We start from the raw sequence: 9,327 nt of genomic DNA, 5'->3' as shown, positions 1-9,327 counted from the left end.
CGATCAATCAAAAATAACCAAAACTCCTACTTCTTCTCCCTCCATTCTTTCACTCATACTTTAATCAATATTTTTTCAAATAAAATAAAGTTAGAAAGAGGTTCTCACGGAGTACCGTGAACGACGCGGGTGCCTAACACCTTCCCGAATCGTAACCAACCCCCGGATCCAAAAAGGGTTTTTCAATCTCTTTTTCCCTTCCCAAGAATAAAATCGAGCAAGTCCGGTAGATTGAAGGTTCAAGTTCAATTAATGGCTTGACACCCGAAAATCTTGGTCTACAGTATGGGTGGTGAATTGTTATATACACATGGGTACTATAGGGGTACTATATATTTCATGGGTGGTGGCTGCCCCATTTCTTCACTACTTAGCTCTGTCTCTGATTAGGCTATGTCACTATCTAAGTGCCTAAAGAAGGGTTGCGCTTCAGAGGAGACAAATCTTACGCATTACAGTAACACTAAATAGTGAACAAAAAATAACTGAATAAACGACATTAAATTAAATAATTATCTAACAAATAAAATAGAGGTTCATCTTAGAACTTTAGCTTAAAAAGATTTATTTACACATGATAACTAAAAACAAATTACAAAAAAAAAAAAATAAACATACCCTAGGAACACTTGGGAGAGAGGAGAGAGAAACTCCTCCTTGAAAGCTCTTAGTGCGCGCCCTCCTCTTAAACTGCTCCAGTTCTGAGTGAGGAATGTTGTCTTTATAGGGAGAGTTTCCACCTGAAGTTGGGTCAAAAACCGGACTTTTCCCACAAAAAAGTAGGAAAAAGCAGTTTTGACCCGCACTAATCAGTGCACGGGGGCGCACACCTCATGCCCTAGACGCATGAGTGTGCATTGCAAACCATACCCTAGATGCATGGATGATGCCTAGACGCATGGCGTACCCTAGATGCATGAATCACGGTGACTTTCTCGTCCTAAAGTCACTAAATCTCAATCCATCATTCCAATGCATATTTTTAGTCTTTTTAGTTTCCAATGCACATGTAATAAATGCTCGAACATAATACAATCACACACAACAATCATCACCACTACTTTAGTTCCAACGTGTAGTAACAAGGCACACATGGAACTTTATTTCATGCCACTACTATTATAAGAAAAAATTTGCATTTTAGATTTATTTATTAAATGATGTATGTGGTATATAATAAAGATCATATACATCATTAATTGAATGAATCTAAAATGCAAAGTTTTGCTTATAATAGTAACCGGAGGGTGTCTCTTTCAATATAGTATTTTTATTTCCCATGCACATGTTGTAAATGTACACGCATTATTTATACCCACGACAATGCAATCATTACCGATGTTTTAATTTCAATGTGTAATACTAATGCAAACACTTATCCGTATAAGCGATTTAATTCAAACATGTAATATCATTGCACGAATGCAATAAATGTATGTGAGGAGTTGAGATCCTCTCCATTTTTAAAAATAAATAAAGATTGTTATTATGAAGGGTTTTTATATCATGTGCGAATTTGCACATTTTTTTTTTTGACGTTAAAGACAATTTCATTAACGAAAGTCTGGCAATAAATCAAATGTCAAGACTGCAGAAATACAAGGCGGAGTTTCTTCGACCCATATGCAATCTAAATTCTTAAGAGCATATTTAGCTAAATAATGAGCAGCTTGGTTGGCTTCATGCCTAATATGCAAAAAATTTAAACTACGAAAACTACCCTTAAAACTAATACAATCTCGGATAGTAGAGCCAACATAGTTGGAAGATTGTTGGTGAGCATTCAACGCTGAAACCACATTTAAAGCATCTGATTCTGCTATAAGATTCAGAAAAGACATGTCTTTTGCAAATTCCAAACCTTTCCGCATAGCTAAGGCTTCTGCAACCTCTGAATCCGGTGATGAAACTACTTGCCAAGAACTAGCACCAACAAAACACCAATACCCCACTTATCACCCTCTATCGGGCCCGCTACGTCAACATTAAGCTTATAGAAACCACTAAAAGGAGGTGTCCAATGAACATCAGATATTGGTAAAATTGGACCTCCACTTAGTGTCTCCACCAACACCGTACTAGCACTCTTAAAATTCACAATAGATCTTTGTGCCTTTTGAATAGTGGCAGCCACATCAACATCAGTCCCCTCAAAACATTTATTATTTCTAGCACACCATATCTCATAACACAAGGCCAGAACATGGACTATAACATCCTCATCGACATCAATAATATTTTCCTCTAGCCACTTGTGAAAAGGGACATTCCTGGAATCATGTGAATTAAATACCACACCTAAAGTGGAAGCAAACCATATCTGCTTTGAGCAATGACACTCTGATGAGTCATAGATAGTCTATTTTATTGCTTTATTTAGTTTAGTTTTATTTAAGATTTGATTTGATTTTATTGCATTTTATTTCCTTTTAGAATATTTTACTTTAAATTGTCTTTTATTATATTTTAGGAACGAATATATGGTGGAAGGTGTCTTGGAGCAAAAGAAAGAGGACTGGAGCAAATACAGTACAAGAATACGAAGATACGAGACAAAAATATGTCTCTACCAAGTCAGAAGCTTGGCACGGCCCGTGCCAACATGTGGCACGGCCGTGCCACCCTCCAGGACCACTTTTGCTGCTTTTCTTCAAGCCCAAGTTACTCCGTTGCAGCTTTACTGTTTTGCCCTTATAGTAGCTTAGTTTCTAAGTCAATTGTAAAGCTATAAATAGAGTAGCACTCCATCATAAACATTCATCTTTTGTTCTTGGAATAAAAGTTCACTTTTATATTATCGTTCTCTTACTTTATTGCTTTCTCTCTTCTTCCCCTATGTCTACAATGAACGTTAGTGAGTAGACACTTCTTTGTCTTGGGATTGTTGGTAAGTCTAATGACATAATCCTAAACAAACCAAGCTTAAACCCTAATTTCTATGTAACCCTAATTTCTAATCTAGATTCACCGTCTTAACGTGGATTAACAATTATCAAACTGTGGAAGCGAAAGCGGAGGGTTTGATAATCGTTAATCCATCATCCCAAACATCAATTCATAAAGCGAGAGCGGAGCTTTGATGTTGGAACAAGTGAATCTAGACAATAATTGCAAAACAGTGAAATAGTCTTTGCAATTATTGAGACAAAGAGTAGTTTCAATCCTCTATGCATCTTCTAGTAATCATGTCAGTGAAATAGGCTTGGTTACTAGAAGTAAACTCTCATCGGACTTTCATCGGAAAGGTGAGGGGCTAAGGGAAACCGGTCTTTAGAAATTAAGGTGTAAACCATGAAATTAGATGTTTAAGTCTTGTCTAGTGAAGGGTTTGTTATTATGATAAACCAATAATCCCAAGGCTCTTTTATTATTATTGTTATTTATCTTCAGCAATTAACCCCCAATTTCATAATCTTTCTTCTCTTCTAATCATTCTCTAAAAGTTAATTGAATTCACAACTCCCTAGCGGAACGATACTCTACTTACTACTATTACTTCGATAGGCCGTGCGCTTGCGGTTTGGCTCTATCAAGTTTTTGGCGCCGTTGCCGGGGAGTTGTTGAAATTTGATTAACTTTTTAATAGTGATTAGACTATAAAAAAAAAAAATCTTTTTCGTTGTTTTATTTTATTTTATTTTATTGTTTCTATATTTCCTTCTAAAAAAAAAAAAAAAATCTTTATTTGATTCTATTTTATTTTATTTACTTAATATAAAAAAAAAAATAATCTTTCTCTTTATTTTATTTTATTTTATATAAAAAAAAAATAAATCTTTTTCTATTTCTTCTTTTGCCTTTAACTTCTTGGGAAGATAATAACGATATGGCTAAGGAATGCACTCTCATAGAGTATGCAATCCCATCTTCAAATGAGTCATACGATGCTATTGTGTACCCAACGGTTGATGACAATTTTGAAATAGAACCTGAACTTATTGAGTTAGTTCAGCAAAATCAATTTTTCGGATCAACCACTGAGGATCCGAATTTTCATATTTCAACCTTTTTAAGACTCAGTGGAACCTTGAATGCAAACCAAGAGGCCGTAAGGCTGCACCTCTTTCCTTTCTCCTTAGGGGGTAGAGCTAGTGCTTGGTTTCATTCATTGGAAATTGGTTCTATCTTTTCATGGCAACAAATGAACCAAGTTTTTCTTGCCCGATTCTTTCCCTATGCTAAAACCGTCCAATTAAGGATTCAAATCACACAATTCACTCAAAAAGATGGAGAATCTCTTTACGATGCATGGGAGCGTTTCAAAGAAATGCTTAGACTTTGTCCCCATCATGGTTTAAAGAATTGGCTTATTATTCACATTTTTTATAATGGTCTTTTGTATACCACAAAAATTTATGTTGATGCAGCTGCAGGTGGAGCTTTAATGAACAAGAATTACACAGAAGCATACGCCTTGATTGAAGACATGGCTCAAAATCATTACAAGTGGACCGACGAGAGAGCCATCACTAATTCTTCACCCTCCAAAAAGGAGGCAGGTATGTATGAAGTCTCTAACTATGATCACCTTGCCGTTAAGATTGATGCATTAACCCAAAAATTTGAAAAAATAAATGTTAGTGTCATCTCTTCTTCTTCTGCATCTCCTTCTTGTGAAATTTGTGGTGTATTTGGCCATTTTGGCATTGATTGCGAACTAGGTAGTGTTGTTAGAAGTCCTAAGCAAGTAAACCATGCTCAATATAATCAAGGGTTTAGAAACAACCAAAATTTTTTTCAAACCCCTCAAAATCTTTTTGGACAACAAACAACACCACCCAGTTATGCAAACAACCAAAGAGTCCCTCAAAAATCCAGCTTGGAACTTTTTTTAGAAAATTTTTGTATAAATCAATCCGAGCAGCTCCAAGAGCTTGAAAATCAAACTGAATTTTTGAAGGACTCTATTGCCAAACTTACATCAACAGAAGACTCCATAGTTACTCACAGTAAGATGCATGAGACTCAGACTTCTCAAGTACCCCAACAGGTGGCTACTTCCTCACAATCCTCCGAAGTCCTCCTAGACCAAACCGAAACCAACCCCAAAAACCATATAAGTGCTATTACTCTTAGGGATGGTAAACAATTAGAGGACCCCGTTGTGAAAATTAAGAACAATGAAGGAGAGATAGGGAGTGATGAGCCTCAAAGTGAGAAAGCCATAGGAGAGAATGAAAAGCCATTCGTTTCACCATCTCATGAGCATGAAATTCCATTAACACAAGGGTTTGATGAGTCCAAGTTAGATGAGCAGTTTATGAATATTATTGAAATACTTCCAAACAAATTGCCACCTAAACTTAAGAATCTAGGAAGCTTTTCCCTACCTTGTGTCATAGGATCTGAAACTATAGACAAAGCCATGTGTGATTTGGGAGAGAATGTTAGTTTGATGCCATTGTCCCTTTCTGAAAGATTGGGTATAGGATAGATAAACCACTTTCTAACCGTCAAGCTAATGACTCTAAACGAGCGCTTCGTGGGAGGCAACCCATGAATTTTATTGCTTTTATTTTTGTTTTGTGTTATTTTAATTTGTTTTGTAGGTATTTGTCCAAATATGATGCAAAAAGGGGAAAGAAAGTTGAAGCCATTGACCAGAAACCAAACCAAAAAAAAAAAAAATCCAAAAAAAAAAAAAAAAATTCTCAAAAAAAAAAAAAAAAAAAAAAAAATTCTTCCCTCTTTTTACAGAAGCTTGGCACGGCCCGTGCTAATGTTGGCACGGCCGTGCCAACCTTTCACCCAAAAAAAAAAAAAAAAAATTTTTTTGAAAAAAAAAAAAAAAAAAATTATTTTTTTTATTTATTTTTTTATGTTATTCAAAACAACCTCTTTCATTCTACCTCCATAACTCTCTTCAAACTTCACCAAACCATAATCTCTCCACCAATCTTCATCAATAAACTCAAAAACCTTATTTAAACCCCAACCCCATCACTAAACCAACCTTTCGCACACAAAACCCTAACCTTCACCCAAAATCCACACCAAATCAACTAAGGTCAATTGGAATCAAAGAAGAAAGGTAAGTAGACTGAAGACTTCAGAAGTGGTGCAACCAAGAAGCAATCAACAACTCATAATCATGGGATCCAAATCAAGGATTCCAAGCAAAGAAATAGGTACAATTCTCTAATCTCTAGAACTATCTATGCTTGCAGGTACCCTGATGATTAATGTTATGGATAGACTAGGAATGGATGAACATATGATTAGGCTGTTGAATAACACAACCCTGTGCTTAGGTACCTTCAAAGGGTTATGGCTTGCACCATATAAAGTAGGAAAGAGGTAGGAATGAAGAGGATTGATGAGCTGTTGTTGTGGGCTATGCTTTATAACCATTCTATTAACATTTGCTATTATTTGCATGATTATCTTGTTTCAATTGTTAACAAGAAACAGGATGATTAGAGTGATATAATGGTAGGTGGAATCATCACTTTTATTGCTAGGAAGTTTGGGGTGAGTGTGAATTAAAGGATCAAGAGGATAGAGGGGAACTATTATCTAGACTTATATACTACTTTGTCCTTCCTTAGAACTCATGACCACAATTACCAATATGAATGGAAAATTATTAGAGCTTATTGTTTGATTATTCTATCTAATCCGGACTTAAATAATTCGGAGGTGGTGGAAAATTTGCTTTATGTTGGTACTAACCCACAGGTACATAATGATGGTGATGATGGTGGTGATAAAGCGGAGGTAGGTGCAAACTTGCACCATGAACAAGAAGCCGGTGGAAGCTATAATGATGAACGGCGGGCATGGATGCAAACCAAAGTTCAAAGAATAAAGCACCGAGCAACAAAGACAAGGTGTTGAAAGAACCAATGTTCAAAGGAGCAATCGAATAAATGAAGAAAACAATCAAATGCTCTGAAACATGATACAACACCTTCACCTCCAAAGGTCTACTTTATGAACTTCAATAAAATTGTGAGCTTTCCTCTTCCTTTACTCTTTCTTCTTCCTCCTCTTCTTCTACTTCTACTCCTTCTTCTTCTTCCTCTTCTTCTTCTCCTTCCTCTTCTTCTTCTTCTTTTATTTTTTCTTTTGAATCATTGAGGACAATGCTTCTCCTAAGTGTGGGGGGGCCTAATAAAGTGTCTAGAGTCGTAGTGTTCCCAAACTCCCTTGAACTTTATTCTTTTGTTTTGTTTTTATAGCAAGAGGCATGACTAGTAGCTTGTTTTTAATGAAAAAATGGCATGAAAATTTTTGTTTTGTCTCTTTCTCAAAGGTTGCCTCTTGTACATGAAAGTAGTTTCTTGTGTTTCTTATGTTCTTGCTATACCCATGTCATGTTTTTATTGTGAAAATCTCCAATGAGAAAAGCACCCGGTTGCAATCCTTGAGTAAATGTATGAATAGGTATTTTAAGGAACACGTTCTATCTTTAGTGTTAACTTAGACCCTTTAAAGTCTTAAGAGTAAAAGTAGTATAAGTTTGTGTGGGAAAATTAATCAAATTGTTCTTAATTGTTATATTCTTATTAATTTGTTAATGTTAAATGGGGCGGGAGAATGGCACCAACATGTGGGGGAAAGGACAATCCCTAACTTCCTAATTGTGGTGGTGACTCCCTAATTTGAACCTAAAGTGAAACAAATCCATCAATGCTAGGGGGAAAGGACAATTACATCCAAAAAGACTTCCTACGCGGAGATGAAACAATAATTTTGCAGCACTGCTTAGGGTGATTTTGAATCTAGGGGGAAAGGACAATTACATCCGAGAAGACTTCCTATGAGGATAGATAGCCCCTAAGCATCTGCAGCCCCTTGTGCTTAATTGTTATATCTAATTTAATTTTTAACTCAAATTCCCATCACTCTTATATGAAATGAAGAAAGGACTTTTCTCGGTTACTTTAGCATTAAGGATGGAACCTATTCCTCATAATATCTGTCTTATACAGGAGCAAGAAAAGGGTTGGACTGCACACACACACTCACTTGAGACTTGATGTTGGGTAGAATAGGTTCATGAGAAGTGTTTGAAGTTGTAATTAGTGTACTTGAAGCAAAGCCTTTCTTTTGAGACATTTGTTCTTAATATTGCCATAATCAAATCTTTTGTTGCTGCTATGTCTGTTGCCTTTTGCTTGAGGACAAGCAAAGATTCAAGTGTGGGGGAGTTTGATGAGTCATAGATAGTCTATTTTATTGCTTTATTTAGTTTAGTTTTATTTAAGATTTGATTTGATTTTATTGCATTTTATTTCCTTTTAGAATATTTTACTTTAAATTGTCTTTTATTATATTTTAGGAACGAATATATGGTGGAAGGTGTCTTGGAGCAAAAGAAAGAGGACTGGAGCAAATACAGTACAAGAATACGAAGATACGAGACAAAAATATGTCTCTACCAAGTCAGAAGCTTGGCACGGCCCGTGCCAACATGTGGCACGGCCGTGCCACCCTCCAGGACCACTTTTGCTGCTTTTCTTCAAGCCCAAGTTACTCCGTTGCAGCTTTACTGTTTTGCCCTTATAGTAGCTTAGTTTCTAAGTCAATTGTAAAGCTATAAATAGAGTAGCACTCCATCATAAACATTCATCTTTTGTTCTTGGAATAAAAGTTCACTTTTATATTATCGTTCTCTTACTTTATTGCTTTCTCTCTTCTTCCCCTATGTCTACAATGAACGTTAGTGAGTAGACACTTCTTTGTCTTGGGATTGTTGGTAAGTCTAATGACATAATCCTAAACAAACCAAGCTTAAACCCTAATTTCTATGTAACCCTAATTTCTAATCTAGATTCACCGTCTTAACGTGGATTAACAATTATCAAACTGTGGAAGCGAAAGCGGAGGGTTTGATAATCGTTAATCCATCATCCCAAACATCAATTCATAAAGCGAGAGCGGAGCTTTGATGTTGGAACAAGTGAATCTAGACAATAATTGCAAAACAGTGAAATAGTCTTTGCAATTATTGAGACAAAGAGTAGTTTCAATCCTCTATGCATCTTCTAGTAATCATGTCAGTGAAATAGGCTTGGTTACTAGAAGTAAACTCTCATCGGACTTTCATCGGAAAGGTGAGGGGCTAAGGGAAACCGGTCTTTAGAAATTAAGGTGTAAACCATGAAATTAGATGTTTAAGTCTTGTCTAGTGAAGGGTTTGTTATTATGATAAACCAATAATCCCAAGGCTCTTTTATTATTATTGTTATTTATCTTCAGCAATTAACCCCCAATTTCATAATCTTTCTTCTCTTCTAATCATTCTCTAAAAGTTAATTGAATTCACAACTCCCTAGCGGAACGATACTCTACTTACTACTATTACTTCGATAGGCCGTGCGC

General features: G+C 35.9%; 1 non-coding gene across 1 annotated transcript; it reads right to left on the bottom strand.

The window, feature by feature from the left end:
- Window positions 1-4,189: 4,189 nt before the first annotated feature.
- On the bottom strand, window positions 4,190-4,296 carry LOC146931870 (small nucleolar RNA R71). The gene has a single exon (XR_015009136.1). It is a non-coding gene; the product is annotated as a small nucleolar RNA R71 (small nucleolar RNA).
- Between the last annotated feature and the right edge of the window lie 5,031 nt (window positions 4,297-9,327).

This window comes from Medicago sativa, chromosome 4 (assembly GCF_051527215.1).
Source record: "Medicago sativa cultivar Bolivia chromosome 4, Bolivia_mono, whole genome shotgun sequence".
Taxonomy (NCBI): Eukaryota; Viridiplantae; Streptophyta; class Magnoliopsida; order Fabales; family Fabaceae; genus Medicago; species Medicago sativa.
Note: the sequence above shows the minus strand (reverse complement) of the source record. Positions and strands in the feature narration are given on the sequence as shown.